This window comes from Carcharhinus amblyrhynchos, chromosome 12 (assembly GCF_965287045.1).
Source record: "Carcharhinus amblyrhynchos chromosome 12, sCarAmb.v2.hapA, whole genome shotgun sequence".
In the NCBI taxonomy this organism is placed as follows: Eukaryota; Metazoa; Chordata; class Chondrichthyes; order Carcharhiniformes; family Carcharhinidae; genus Carcharhinus; species Carcharhinus amblyrhynchos.
The window spans coordinates 39,076,160-39,090,579 of record NC_137335.1 but is presented as its reverse complement, the minus strand read 5'-3'; the positions used below and the strand labels follow the sequence as shown (position 1 = coordinate 39,090,579).

Here is a 14,420-nt window from a genome sequence, read left to right as displayed (position 1 = left end):
ATTATGAAAAAAAATTAATATTTTGTCAACATTTTCTGACTTTCCTTTTTATACATTTCTTAATTAAAATAAAATGACACATTTGCATTCATTTCCTGCTGAGCATGCTGGCTGGAAAGACAACAGCAGCCCTTGAAAGGAAAAAAAAGCACCCTTAATAAGCAAATATTATTTTGGGAAAATTCAAAGGTGAACATATCACTAGGAGCAATAGGTGAGAAATTGGGATCACTCAATGTTTGGGCAATAAAGGTGTCCCTAAAGTTCCAAAACGGCTAATGCACGTGCTCAGCAAACAGTTGCCAGAAATATGCTGAATAGACAGGTCATGAAACCAGTCAGTTTGGAATAACAATTTGACTTAGTTGTGCCAGTTAGGAGCTCAAAATTCCAACTAATTGCTTAACCTCACAGATGGAAATGCGCTCAGTGGCAGGAATGGCCCCCCTCAAGCCAGCACTATTTAAAAAGATCAACTACTATCAGGTTTCTTGATGACTAATTTCTTCAAGCTGTTGCTAAGAACTTGCAAGTATTTGGTACTTCCCATAGTTGTTTAAAATTGCGAAGTCTACAGGAAGTGGTGTGCCAGGTGCTAAAAGAGTTTTTTGCCCACTTCAAGGCACAAACCAGCTGCTCCCCGATATGGTTGGATTAGTTAGCATTCCCCTCATGGAATATAACACGAGTTAAAAAAGGCCACAGCACAGCAGGAAGAGGGAGAGAGGACTCTTTGCATGAAGATCATTGCCAAGTTAGTACCAGCCTTGTCATTGATTGCAGGTTTTCTCCCAGGCTTCCCAAGGCACTCAGCATTTTATTGTGCATTCCCATTAACCTTCTATAGGCTGTCCCATCCAAATGGTCATCGGAGTTCTTTTGCAAGAAAACTCAGTGACCTCACCCTCAATAAGCTGGAACTTGCACTGTCCTCAATCCCTGCCCTAGCTAGAATGTCTTAATGCAAGCAGATCCCACTATCATGTTATCTTCTAAATTACACAGTTTTGGTTTCTGAGCTGATGGCTGCAAGTGTGAAATCAACTGATGGCCTTTGCCTGGCCAGACTGCACTTTATTGGTAACTCTGAAAGAAGAAAGGCTCACAAATAAAGTTGTTCTGAAAAGTGGAGCAAAAAGCAAGAGGGGCATCTGTATTTTGTAAATCAAAAAATGTGGGGGAGTGGGGGCGGGGGCAAGGGGAAAATGGAATGTGAAAACAAAAATGACGTATGAGGACACTGTCACCTTTGTTGGTTTCAGTCTCATCACTGCCCACAGGCTCACCAATAATGGCCAGCACATCCCCTCCATGGGGATTAGGAAATACACCACACTTCTTCCCCTCCAGTTTGCTCCGGCTACCTCTGGTTGTGTGCCACCTAGCTTTGCAAAATGAAGTGGGTCAGCGAATGTCATACAATCTGCTTGAATCACGTCGTTATCGTGATTGAATAGCTGATAGTGAATGTAACCCCTGAGGTACAACTGAGAGACTTGCAACAGTGCTCAATGTGTGAGAGTGGAGCAGATGAACATCAGGTATGAATTTTGATTGGTAGAGATCTCAAAAAAGGCCAATTAAAGCAGGGCAAAATTCCAACAGAACAAGGTTCTGCCCCAAATTCCAGCGTCCCCTGTGCAGAAATTGTTTGGTCATGAATTGATGGGACAGAAAGCAGGCATGCATCAGTACACTTACCTCTTTCCTGCAGTGATCAGATCTGGTTTGTTCACTTGAAGAATATGTCTATTACTTTTTCAGAGAAGTACCATACCATAGAACCCTACAGTGAAGAAAGAGGCCCTTCAGCCCATTGAGTCTGCACTGACCACAATCCCACCCAGGCCCTATTCCCACATCTCTACATATTATTACCCACTAATCTCTCTAACCTAAGCATCTTAGGGCACTAAGGGGCAATTTTAGCATGGCCAATCAACCTAACCCGCACATCTTTGCATTGTGGGGGGAAACTGGAGCATTCGGAGGAAAACCATGCAGACACAAGGAGAACGTGCAAACTCCACACAGACAGTGGTCTGAGCAGGGAAAGTGATTCTATCTCAATGTCTGCAAACAAGATACTAAAAGGATCTCACTCAACTTTGAGGTTTGGAAAACCCATTGCAACTACAGTTTTGTTGGATGAATTTCAATACTCTCATTTTTGCTCCTGTAAACCATGCCCTTCATCAATAAACCCATTCAATGAGTGAGGAGGAACTGACTTAACTTCACTGATAGGTCCTCTTCCTCCACCCACAAATCTTAATTGTTTTGATTTTAATTTCAGCTGCAATAGAGAGAGCTGCTCCATTGAATGCAGCCGAAGTGGAGACAGCATTTGCTTTTTATGTAAAGTTCAGCTTTCTCCCCTCAGGACAGGCCTTGCAGGTTATACTGTACATAATTAATTTTATTACAAGTTAAAATTTATTATATTTGGAGACTTGGAGAGAGTTTTTGACAGTAGGAAGTAATTATTTTATATCAAAGTACACCTATAGAAAAAAATTAAAATATCTTTTAACGTGTTAAAAATAGAGACGTCGTTGTGGATGTTAAGCTTACTGAACGTGTGACATACAGGATGTGGGTCATCTTGGATCTGCAATGAATCCGACGGGAGTACACCTTCATGAATGCTAAGTAATTGACTCCCTCAAGAAATAGATTTCTTGACTAAATGGCCAGCTAGCTATCTGGCAGATTGTACACAAGTAGAAAAAAGTATCTGGAAGAGATTGTCCATGATGTTGTTTCAGAGCCAACACAGCAAACAATAACATATGGGTTGCAGTCAATTAGGTATGTAAAGAGGGTAGAAAGAATCAGAGACCAGTGGAGAAAGAAGTGTTCAACAGATTTTCAGTCCTGGAAATGGACAGAATGTAACAGACAGGAATGATATCCATGAGCAGGCTGAAGAAGTAGAGCAAGTGAATGGTTGCTCAGGGGGTACAGGGAACGTCGGAAGAGATTTCTTCATTGTTGGTTTCCATAATCTCTGGATTCTCCTCTCCCTACTGCAGGATTTTATCCACTCAATCAAATCCAGAACCTTGATAACTAAGAAACAGCAGCCTATTCCAGACTTCTGGTTATGTTTGGAGACGATTATGTTACTCTATAATTAGAACATCCATCAAAGGATGCTGATGGAATTGGCTGAGATTACAAATCCTCTCACAAGTATACTGCAACATTTACTGCCATATCCTATTGGATTAGAAATGTGAACCCTATTCATCTTTAAAAAAGCCTGAGGAATAAAACCTTAAATTATCTATGAACCTCATCTCAATTGAGGGTTTTTTTTTTGAGACATTAATGAGAGAGATCTAAAAGGACAAAGTCAATTGTGTCAAAGTTAGCAGTGGTTCAGGAGCAGGTTATATACCTGACCAATTTATTAGACTTCTTTAAGAAGCTTTCAGATTTGATAGATGGTGGGTGGGGGACATGCTGTTTTTGGTATCCACCTAGACTTCAGAAATATGAGTGTAAAACACTGTGAATGCTAGAATTCTGAAATAAAAATAAAAGAATGCTGGAAATGCTTAGCAGGTCAGGTAGCATCTGGGGAGACAGAAACAGAGCTTCCCCTTTTAATGATCCATGCTACGATTCATCAGACTGACTTTGGATCAATTAGTTTCTGAATCACTTTCACAAACAGCTTATTCCAATTCAAGGTCATGGGGTGACGGAGCCTATTCCGTTGACAGTGGGCATTAGGCAGGATACACCTAGGACGAGGCGCCAGTCTATTGCAGGATATATGCGCACACAGACAAACTGAGGGGCAATTTATCATGGCCAATCCACCTAACCTGCATGTCATGGACTGTGAGTGGAAAGCAGAACACCTGGCGAAAACCCAGATGTACACGGAGGGAACGTGCAAACTCCACAGAAACAAACACCCAAAGGCAGAATCAAATCTGGATCTCTGGAGCTATGAGGCAGCAGTCCACCCATTTCTGAACTGACTATTTGAAAATCTTCAAAATATAAAGTGGAGAAACACTAGATTCGAGAAATAACATTCAACTCATCCACATACCAAATTTACTGCATCATACTCCAGAGCCACTAACAACTACCCAACAATGTAAAACATTGCCTAGGTATCCCTGTCCAGAAAAAGCAGGACAAGTCCATTCCAGGCAATTACTATCCCAGTCTACTCCTGCTCATCAGCAAAGTGATGGAAGGTGTCAAGAACAGTGCTAGTATGCAGCACTTATGCACCAATAATCAGATCATGAATGCTTCATTCAGATCCTGCTGGGGTCATTTGCCTCCAGACCTTATTACAGAATTAGTCCAAACATGAACAAGAGTTGATTCCAGAGGCAAGGTGAAAGTGCCCATCCTTACACTGCTGGAGAAAAGACTTTGTTGATGTGCCCAGCATTCATTTCCATTAGCAACTCCTTAGATAACTAAACATACTGAACCCATGTGAAGCAAGCCCTGGACAATATTCAGGGATGCACTGATAAAAGTCTAGCGACTGTCCCTTGACATTTAACAGAAGTACCATTGCTGAATTCCCACCATCAAAATCACTGACCTGAAACTTAACAATCCATCACATCCATTGTTGATAAGGCACAAATCAACAGTATAACGGAATTCCCACTTGCCTGGATCAATACGGTTCCAAAAACACGTGGAAAGCTCAACACCATCCAGGACAAAGCAGCCTGCTTGCCTAGCACCCCATCCACCACCACTTTAAAACATTCACTTCCTTCACCACCAGTACATCATGGTTAATTGTCAAGTCTTCTTCTACAGCACCTGCCAAACCTGAGATCCTTACCACCGAGAAGTGCAAGAACCGCAGGTGTGTGGAAACACCAATGCCTGCCACTTTTCCTGCAAGTCACAAACCAGCTTCAATGTGGAAGTGTACCTCCATTCCTTCACTGTTGCTGGATTAAAATCCTGGAATACCCTATTTAACAGCACTGTGGGAGTATCTGTACTGCAAGGAAGTTACAGTTCAAGAAGGTGGCAAATCACCTCCTTCTCAAGGGCAATTAAGAATGGGAAATAAGTGTTGGCTTTGACAGTGACAGCCACATCCCAAAATGATAAAACAAACCTTACCCTTGCCAACTTCTTTGGAATGGCTTTGATTTTTTGATTATATGTTTTTTTAATACTTTCACAGGATGTGGGCATTGCTGGTTAGTTCTGTATAGTGGTTTGGTCATTTTCTTTCATTAAAAATATGACTCAAATGGAAGGTGTTGGTAATGCAAAATGAAGCATATTGATATCAACTACATCTAGATTATTAACAAAATGATTCTCATTTACAGTTCAGTTAAATAAAAACAGCATTACATTTTGGCATATATTTTTGTTTCATGATTCTGTGGCAACAATGTGCTACTTCAAACATATAGTTTTATAGTCAGCATTTTTCAGCTCATTCACAAATACTATGAGTGAATCAACAATAACTTGACAATAGAACATACTTACATGTTCGAAACATTCAAAACAAAAACTGATTTTTCCTAAATTGACCCTCAATCTTTGAATCAATTTTTCCCCTTGTTTCTGACCTAAGAAACAGGAATCCCTAAATAATCTACATTTAAAAACAACAAAAACTGGACTAAAGGTGCATATAAATGAAGTTCAACAGAGGTAGGTATAAAGTCCTGAGATTGGATAGAAGTGAGCATGGGTATTACACATTAAACAGGAACACACATGAGGTAATCAAGCAGGAAAGGTTTCTAGGGTTAGGCTATCAGCAAATATCATCATTGGAAAGCCAATAACTCCCCCAGCAACTTTAATTTTATTTCTTCACACCCTGCAAGGATTCTATTCCTTTCTCCCCATTTCTTTGTCTCTGTCACATCCGTTCTGATGATGCAGCCTTCCATGGCAGCACCTCTGGTTGTGCCCCACTGTGGATGACATATCTCTCATCTGTGTCCAGCTCATTTCCTACACATCTGCTCTCACCCCTTTCAGAACCACAATATGGTTCCCCTTCCTTGTGCTTGGTGCCCAACTCTCAGCATCCATATTCAATGGATCATGCTCTGCCATTTCCATCACCACCAAACACATCTTCCCCTGCCCTCCCCTTTCAGCATTCCAAAGGGACTGTTTCCACAGTAACATCCTAGTCCACTCCTTTATCACCCCCAACATCCTGACCCTTTCCAAGCCACCAATCCACATAAGTGCAGGAGATTAATACCTGTTCGTCAACCTTCTCTCCTTACCTTCCAGTGCCCCCAAAACACCTTCCAGCTGAAGCAACAACTTACATATACTTCTTCCAATTTAGTTGCTCACAATGCTGTCTGTTATACGTTGGGGAGACCAAACGCAGGTTAGGTGACTACCTTACAGAATTCCACTATTCAGTCTGCAAGCATAACCCAGAGTTTCTGGAGAAAATCAGAATCTTTCCAATGTCCAGAAAATGCTGAAAATACTCAGCAGTCCTTGGCCTGGTACAGGAGACATTGCAACCAATCTACCAAGAGCAAAGTCGCACAACCTGCAATATGGTTATAACCAGACAATATAATCAGTGATAGTGCCTGAGGGATAAGTAGTGGCCAAGGCACAGGACAGACATTCATGCCCTTGTCACTCAGTCTTGGACTGTAGTCTCAGCCTAGGCTTTTGTGCTCCAGTGTCTGGAGCAGGAATTGAATCCAAAACTGAAAGGCCCAGCTACCCACCAAGCCAGTGTTGACAAGAAAACACTTCTCGGAAGGGTGGAACCAACATAAATGGACATATTGAGTTCAAGAATTTGCAGTAGCCATGAATTGATGCAATGGGGGCACAGTGGTTAGCACTGCTGCCTCACAGTGCCAGGGTCCCAGGTTCAATTCTCAGTTGTGCGGGGTTTGCACGTTCTCCCCCTGTCTGTGTGGGTTTCGTCTGGGTGATCCCTTTTCCTTCCACGGTCTGAAAGATATGCTGATTAGGTGCATTGGCCATGCTGAATTCTCCCTCAATGTACCTGAATAGGTGCCCGAGCGTAGCGACTAAGGGATTTTCATAATAATTTCATTGCAGTGTTAATGTGAGCCTACCTGTGACACTAACAGATAAATAAGAATACTGAAAGTGTAAATAAATCAATCAATGCGGTAAACACAGCCGTGCTCCAACTGCCATTTAGGTGAACAATATTTCCCCCAATTACTCACACTACTCTTCATTCAATCTCCCGCCGGCTGCAGCTCTACCCCAACTCCGCCAACCAGTCCGCGCCAAGGTCAGCCAATCACAGCCCCCTCCCCACCAGCCAATCACATGTCGTGTCCCGCCAACCAATCATAGCCTCGGCTCCGCCTCACTGAGCCAATCACAGCCTTCAGCCAATCACACCCTCTTCCACAGTCAGCCAATTACAACCTCCACTCTGCCCCACCCAGCCAATCACACGCTCCACTCTGCCATTCTCAACCAGTCACAACGTCCTCTCAGGTCAGCCAATCACACCCTCCGTCCAAGTCAGCCAATCACAGCCTCCGCTTCGCCCCGCCCAGCCAATCACAGCCCATCGACTTCCTCTATTAGTTACATGGAGCCACGTGGGTCAAGCTGGCTTTGAGCTGAACTCAAAGTGTCCATCCGTTTGCAGCAATAATGCAACAAAATGTAACACAATAATGTAACAAAAAATAAAAGATAATGTAACAAGACCAAGAAAAATTAAACAGACTGTTATATTGAAAGTGTTTGGTACACAAAAATCGAGAGATTAGAAGTTATTGCGTAACAAATAAACAGAACAACCTTACGAAATGAGCATTCCTGAACATCACGGTGATATCTAGGAGAGATAATAATATTATAATTATGCAACAAGCATAAACTTCGAGACAATTTGCTTCAGATTTTAAACATGCATCACCCAGTGCCTTAAATGTTAGTAGATATTTATTTCAAGAAACCAAAACGAACTTGTATTTATACCGTGCCATAACAACATCCCAAGATACTTGACAGGAAGCCTTATAAACGAAAATGTGACCCTGAGCCAGATAAGATATTGGATCAATTGACATTTCACAATAATATTTTTCATGTTTAAAAGAACTTATAATGGAATAAAAATTAGGACAAAATATCTGAGATACAGAGATCAGATTACATTCTGGTCTAATGATATCTGCTCTTTCACTTTGTTCAAAAATTACAATTGTCAGGCTGGATTTACCAACCCTCCTGAGGATAGTCTGCAAGGTGGGTGCTGAAAGTTGTCCAAGAAGAAAGACAAGAATAGAGTGAGTGCCTGTCACCACTGCCATGGCATTTATATATTTAGCACCAGCGCTCAGGAAGAGGGGGAAAACATCGATCAATTTGTGACTGTACTGAGACGTCTAGCTGAGCTTGAGAGTTTGGGCAACTGAAGAAGTATCTCAGAGACAGGATTGCCTCAAGAACTAGAAACCCTGTTGCGAGAGCTGTTGCTGAGAGAAGGGAAACTTTTTCTGAAGAAAGATATTGATGTACAGAAGGTTTGAAGAGGTTAATCATAAGCTAAAAGTATTGATGGGAGAACTAACAAGACTTTAAACTATACTGAGGGACAGTTCAAAACTTCCAAGCATTAAGTAATGGAGAAAAAGAAGAATTGTTTACAAAAGGGCAGAAGGAAGATCAAGGCTAGTGCATTGAATATAAATATTGCAGAAGCAAGCACACAAAAGGAAAGGAAGCATGGAGAAAGCAGTGCAAGCTGAGTGACTTTGAGCACAAGTAATTTGCTAGACAGAAGAAAAGCAAGCCCATAGAGATGGTTGCTGGAGAGATTTCAGACGGTGATTCATTTTACACTGCCAAAACGGTTGGCACCAGCAAATCTCAAGGTAAAAAATGGTTTGTAACTCTTGGAATGAAGACTGTGCAAGGAGAGCATCAAGTTAATGTGAAGTGTCAAATTGTTGCTGAGCGGTAAGTGCAATATCATGAGCTTCACAAAGCTGTACAAGGTTGCTAAAGATGGTGACCCAAAAATGAAATAATTGAAGATAAAGTTGAGGTTATATGATGGAATGATATTCATCCCAAGAGGATAATTTAAGCTGAGAGCCCAATGCAGTGGGAAGAAAGAAGATCTACAGTTCCAGATAGTAAAAACAAAGTCAAATCCTGATATCTCAGATAAAACAAGTCAAAAACTTGTACCAGAAGAGATTTCGGAAAGTAGGTAATAGGAACAGGAGTGGGCCATTTGGCCCATCGAGCCCACTCCATCATTCAGACAGATCATGGCTGATCATCCACCTCTACACCATTTTTTTCCCACACTATTCCCATATCCCTTGATGTCACCAGTATCCAGAAATCTATAGATTTCTGTTTTGAATATATTCAATGATTGACCTTTCACAGCCCTCTGGAATTGAGAATTCCAAAGATTCACCACCCTCTAAATTCCTCCTCATCTCAGTCATAAATGGTCTTTCCCTTATTATGAAACTGTGTTCTCTAGTTCTAGATGTTGGGAGGATGTTGGTAACAGAACAATGTCTCTGAAAAAATCTTCATAGTTTTCAGTTATTTAACTGTAAGTTTTATTAAGTAGAACTATTTACATATGTACAGTAAAGGATACAGGCTCGGCGATTTCTCCCTGCTTAGGTCTTAACCTTTCTCTGCTCAACACCACAATGACCTCTGTGTCTGGGCCCTGTGTCTTCTTACATCACTATGTGAGCAGTATTGTGCTCAGTCCCACACTAATCTTAATGTGCCTATACCTTCCCGAAAACTTTTATCCAATATACATAGAATTACACTATTTCATTTCATGTCTCACATTGTCATACTCTTATTTACAAAAAAAAAATCATGGAATGTGGGTATCACTGGCTCAGCCAGCATTTAATGCCCAACCCTAATTGCCTTTGAACAGGTAGTGCTGAGCTGCCTTCTTGAGCCACTGCAGCCCATGTGGTGTAGGTACACCCAAAGTGCTTAGAGGGAGTGAATTCCAGGACTTTGACAGTGAACGAACGGCAATATATTTCCAAGTCAGGTTGGTGAATGGCTTGGAGAATAACTGCCAAGTGGTGGTGTTTCCATCTGTCTGCTGTCCTTATTCTTCAAGATGGTAATGGCCATGGATTTGCAAGTTACTATCTAAAGAACCTTGGTGTATTCATGCAGGTTATCTTGTAGATGGTATACCCTGCTGATTCTAAGTTTTGGTGGTGGAGAGAATGGACATCGAAGGTCGTTGATGGTGTGCCAATCAAACTGGCTGTTTTATCCTGGATAGTGTCAAGAATCTTGAGGTTGTTGGATCTGCATCAAGGCAAATGGCAACTCCTGAACAGTGCTTTGTAGATGCTGGAGAGGCTTGGGGAGTCAGGAGGTGAGTTACTCACCACAAGGTTCATAGCCTTTGACTTGCTTTTGTAGCCATATTATTTAAATGGCTAATCTAGTTCAGTTTCTGGTCAATGGTAAACCCAGGACATTGATAGTGGGAGATTCAATGTTGGTAATGCCATTGAATATTAAGGGCAATGGTTAGATTCTCTCCTGTTAGAGTTAGTCATTGACTGGCGGTTACTGACAAGTAACTTGTCACTTCTCAGCCGAAGCCTGGATATTGTTCGGGTCTTGCTGCATTTAGGCATGGACTGCTTCATATCTGAGGAGTTGCAAATGGTGCTGAACATCAGTGAACATTCCCACTTCCGACCTGTGATGAAAAGGTCATTGATGTAGCAGCCTAGGACACTATCCTGAGGAACCCCTGAAGTGATGGCCTGGAACTGAGAGGGTTGACTTTCTACAACCATCCTTTGTGCTACAAAGGATTCTGCGCAGAATTTCCCCCTCTGATTCCCATTGGATTTTGTCTACAAATTTTCCTCTGAGGATCCATGTCTGGATGTGGCCAATGTGATGACATGTGGTGATAATGTGATGATAGACAGCATGGTGGCAGAGTGGTTATTTACTGCTCCTCACAGTGCCAGGGACCTGGATTCAATTCCAGCCTTGAGTGACTATCTGTGTTGAGCTTTTTCCCAGTGTTTGTATGGGTTTCCTCTGGAAGCTCCAGTTTCCTTCCACAGTCCAAAGATTTGGTGGATTGGCCATGATAAATTATCCCTTGGTGTCCCAAGATGTGTCAGTTAGATGGATATGCTATGGTAAATGTGTGGGGTTACATGGATAGGGCAGTGGAGAGGGCCAGGTAAGAAAGTGTCAGAGAGTCAGTGGAGACTCAATGGTAATGTAGGGATGCTATGATTCCATAAGCCCAGGTGGAAGTCAGTGCGCCTTATCTTTCTAGTGTGGTGGCAGTCACTGGTCAGTTAAAACACCATTTAGACTCTGCCTTTAAGAAGCAGGTAAAGGGTTTTCACCTGTCTCCGGTCTCCTCCATCCAAAATTTCTCAAATGTCCTTCACTGCTTAAACAATTCCACATTCTCTGATCCGCAGCATTTTCTTTTCACTTGGATGGGCAGTCACTTATACACCTGAATCATTCTCCAAGACAACCTGTGTGCCCTTGTTTCTATGTTGAGCACTAACTCCCATCTACCACCAACTTCCTCACTTTAAGCAATTTCTTGTTTAATTTTACTTACATTCTTCATATGAAAGTGGCTGCAATGACAACACTCAAAGCGTTCCAACAATGTCAAAGAACAAAGAACAAAAACAGCCCGGGAAACGGGCCCTTCGGCCCAACGAGCCCGCGCCACCATTTTAACATTACCAGTCCCCCCTCCACCCATGACCCCTTATCTATGCTTATGGCATTCCACATTGAGGGAAAACTAATTTAGGGACAATTTATTACCTCCAATCAGCCTAATAGCACATCTTTGGGGCATGGGAGGAAACCAGAGCACCCAGAGAAAACCCACACAAGCACGGGGAGAATGCGCAAACTCCCACAGACACTGGCCCAAATCCATGTATCTGCACAGCTAACAGTGATAGTCACTGAGCTGTCGTGTTGCCCAGCATCTGGTCCAGTTTAAGCGTACACTAATGACATGAAGTACTAGGCCATTCTCGAACATCCAAGAGCAGCCCTTGTACGACCCATCGTATGTATGCCCCTCATTGGACAACAAGGCAGACCGACTTAAAACCTGTGAATTGCCTCATAGCACCAGGAACCCAGGTTTGATTCACGGCTTGGGTCACTGTCTATGTGGAGTTTGCATATTCTCCCTGTGTCTGCATGGGTTTCCTCCGGGTGCTCCAGTTTCCTCCCACAGTCCAAAAGGCATGATGGTTAGGTGCTTTGGCCATGCTAAATTCTCCCTCAATGTACCTGGAGTGTGGCGACCAGGGAATTTTCACAGTAACTTAAGTGCGGTCTTAATGTAAGCCTTTTTGTGACACTAATGTCTGTAACACTGCATTCTGCACTCTGTCCTTCCCTTCCCTATGTATGGTATGCTTTGTCTGTACAACACGAAAGAAACAATACTTTTCACTATATACTAATACATGTGACAATAATAAATCAAATCAACATCCAAGCAGTCACTATCTCTCTTACTGTTGACCAAGGCCTCGCATATTTCTTCCACAACATAACAATTTACATGTATGCCCTCTAAGATGTTGGGGTTATTTTTCTGACAGTGGGAAAATAGATTCTAAATGGGTACTATGCTGATAAGACAAGACATCTTATTAGAGGCATAAAAGCAAAAAGTCTGGTTTTAAGCATGCTATTTTAGGCCTTATTGCCAATTACTTAAATTTGCCTGGAGCATCCAAATCACTAACATCTAAGTTTAACATTCAGGTGTTAATGAGGCATAATTTTTGTCCAGCTGTATATACAGGCTATCCCTCAGTTCATCTGATTTACTCAAAATAGGAGTGTACGCTGGTTCCATGATTTCACTTCTGCTGCAGATGTGGAGTGGGCTGACTGACAGAGAGCAGCAGGTTTTGGAGTGGCTCAGCTACCATGGAGACATTGATTCTTTGACGTGTCACTGGAGGTCGTAGTGGAGGACGCCCAAAGGAGGAATGTGCTATATCTACAGGACAGAGAAAATGTTTGCTTCCCCCTCTTGTCCATCCAATCCTGCAGCAGTTGACGTTGCTTTGCCTGGTGACATGTTCCCTTCTCATTTCTTCTCAAACCAAGATGGAAATGGCCCTCACAAGGTGCTAAAGACAAAGTACTCTATTTCATAGAATCCTACAGTGCAAAAGGAGGCCATTTGGCCCATCGAGTCTGCACCGACCACAATCCCATCCAGGTCCTATACTGATAACCCCATGCATTTACCCTAGCTTGTCTCCTGACACTAAGGGACAATTTAGCATGGCCAATCCACCTAACCCGCACATCTTTGGACTTTGGGAGGAAACTGGAGCACCTGGATGAAACAAACACAGACACGGGAAGAAAGTGTAAATGCCACACACAGTGACTCAAGCTGGGAATTGAACCTGGGTCCCTGGCGCTGTGAGGCATCAGTGCTAACCACTCTGCCACTCAAATTTCTCCTTGTGAATCCTACAATGCATCCAATAAAGGTTGAGTAGCATACTCTTTTTTTAATTAGGTTCTCAGAGCATTTCCAGAATAAATGTTGATAGTTTAATGGAGTTTTGACAAAGAACAAGGAAAATTACAGGCCCTTTGGCCCTCTAAGCCTGCACCGACCATGCTGCCTGACTGAACTAAAACCTCTTCCTCTTCCAGGGACCATATCACTCTATTCCCATCCTATTCATGTACTTATCAAGACACCTCTTAAAAATCACTATTGTATCTACTTCCACTATCTCCCCTGGCAATGAGTTCCAGGCACTCACCGTTCTCTGTGTAAAAAACTTACCTCATACATCCCCTATTAACCTTGCCCCACGCACATTAAACCTATGCACCCTAGTAATTGACTCTTCCACCCTGGGAAAAAGCTTCTGACTGTCCACTCTGTCCATGTCCCTTGTAATTTTGTGGACATCTATCAGGCCACCCCTCAGCCTCCATCATTCCAGTGAGAACAAACCAAGTTTCTGAAACCTCTCCTCAGAGCCAATGCTTTTCATACTGGGCAACATCCTGGTAAATCTTTTCTGTACCCTCTCCAAACCTCCACATCCTTCTGGTAGTGTGGCGACCAGAATTGTACACTATATTCCAAGTACAACCTAACTAAGTTTCCATAAAGCTGCAACATGACTTGCCAATTTTTAAACTCAATGCCCTGGCTGATGAAGGCAAGCAAGAAGTATGCCTTCTTTACTACCTTCTCCAACTGCATTGCCACTTTCAGTGACCTGTGTACCTGTGCACCCAGATTCTTCTGCCTATCAATGCTCTTAAGGGCTCTGCCATTTACTGTATGTTTCCCATCTGTATTAGACCTTCCAAAATGCATTACCTCACATTTGCCA

At 42.4% G+C, this 14,420-nt stretch overlaps 1 protein-coding gene across 1 annotated transcript in view; it reads right to left on the bottom strand.

The window, feature by feature from the left end:
* The window catches only part of fancl (FA complementation group L), a 62,745-nt gene extending 55,476 nt beyond the window's left edge, over nucleotides 1–7,269 (bottom strand). The window contains exon 1 of the mRNA XM_080200398.1: nucleotides 7,212–7,269. The gene's annotated coding sequence lies outside the window, so the exon portion shown is untranslated. The remainder of the gene's footprint in view (nucleotides 1–7,211) is intronic.
* Nucleotides 7,270–14,420: the final 7,151 nt, after the last annotated feature.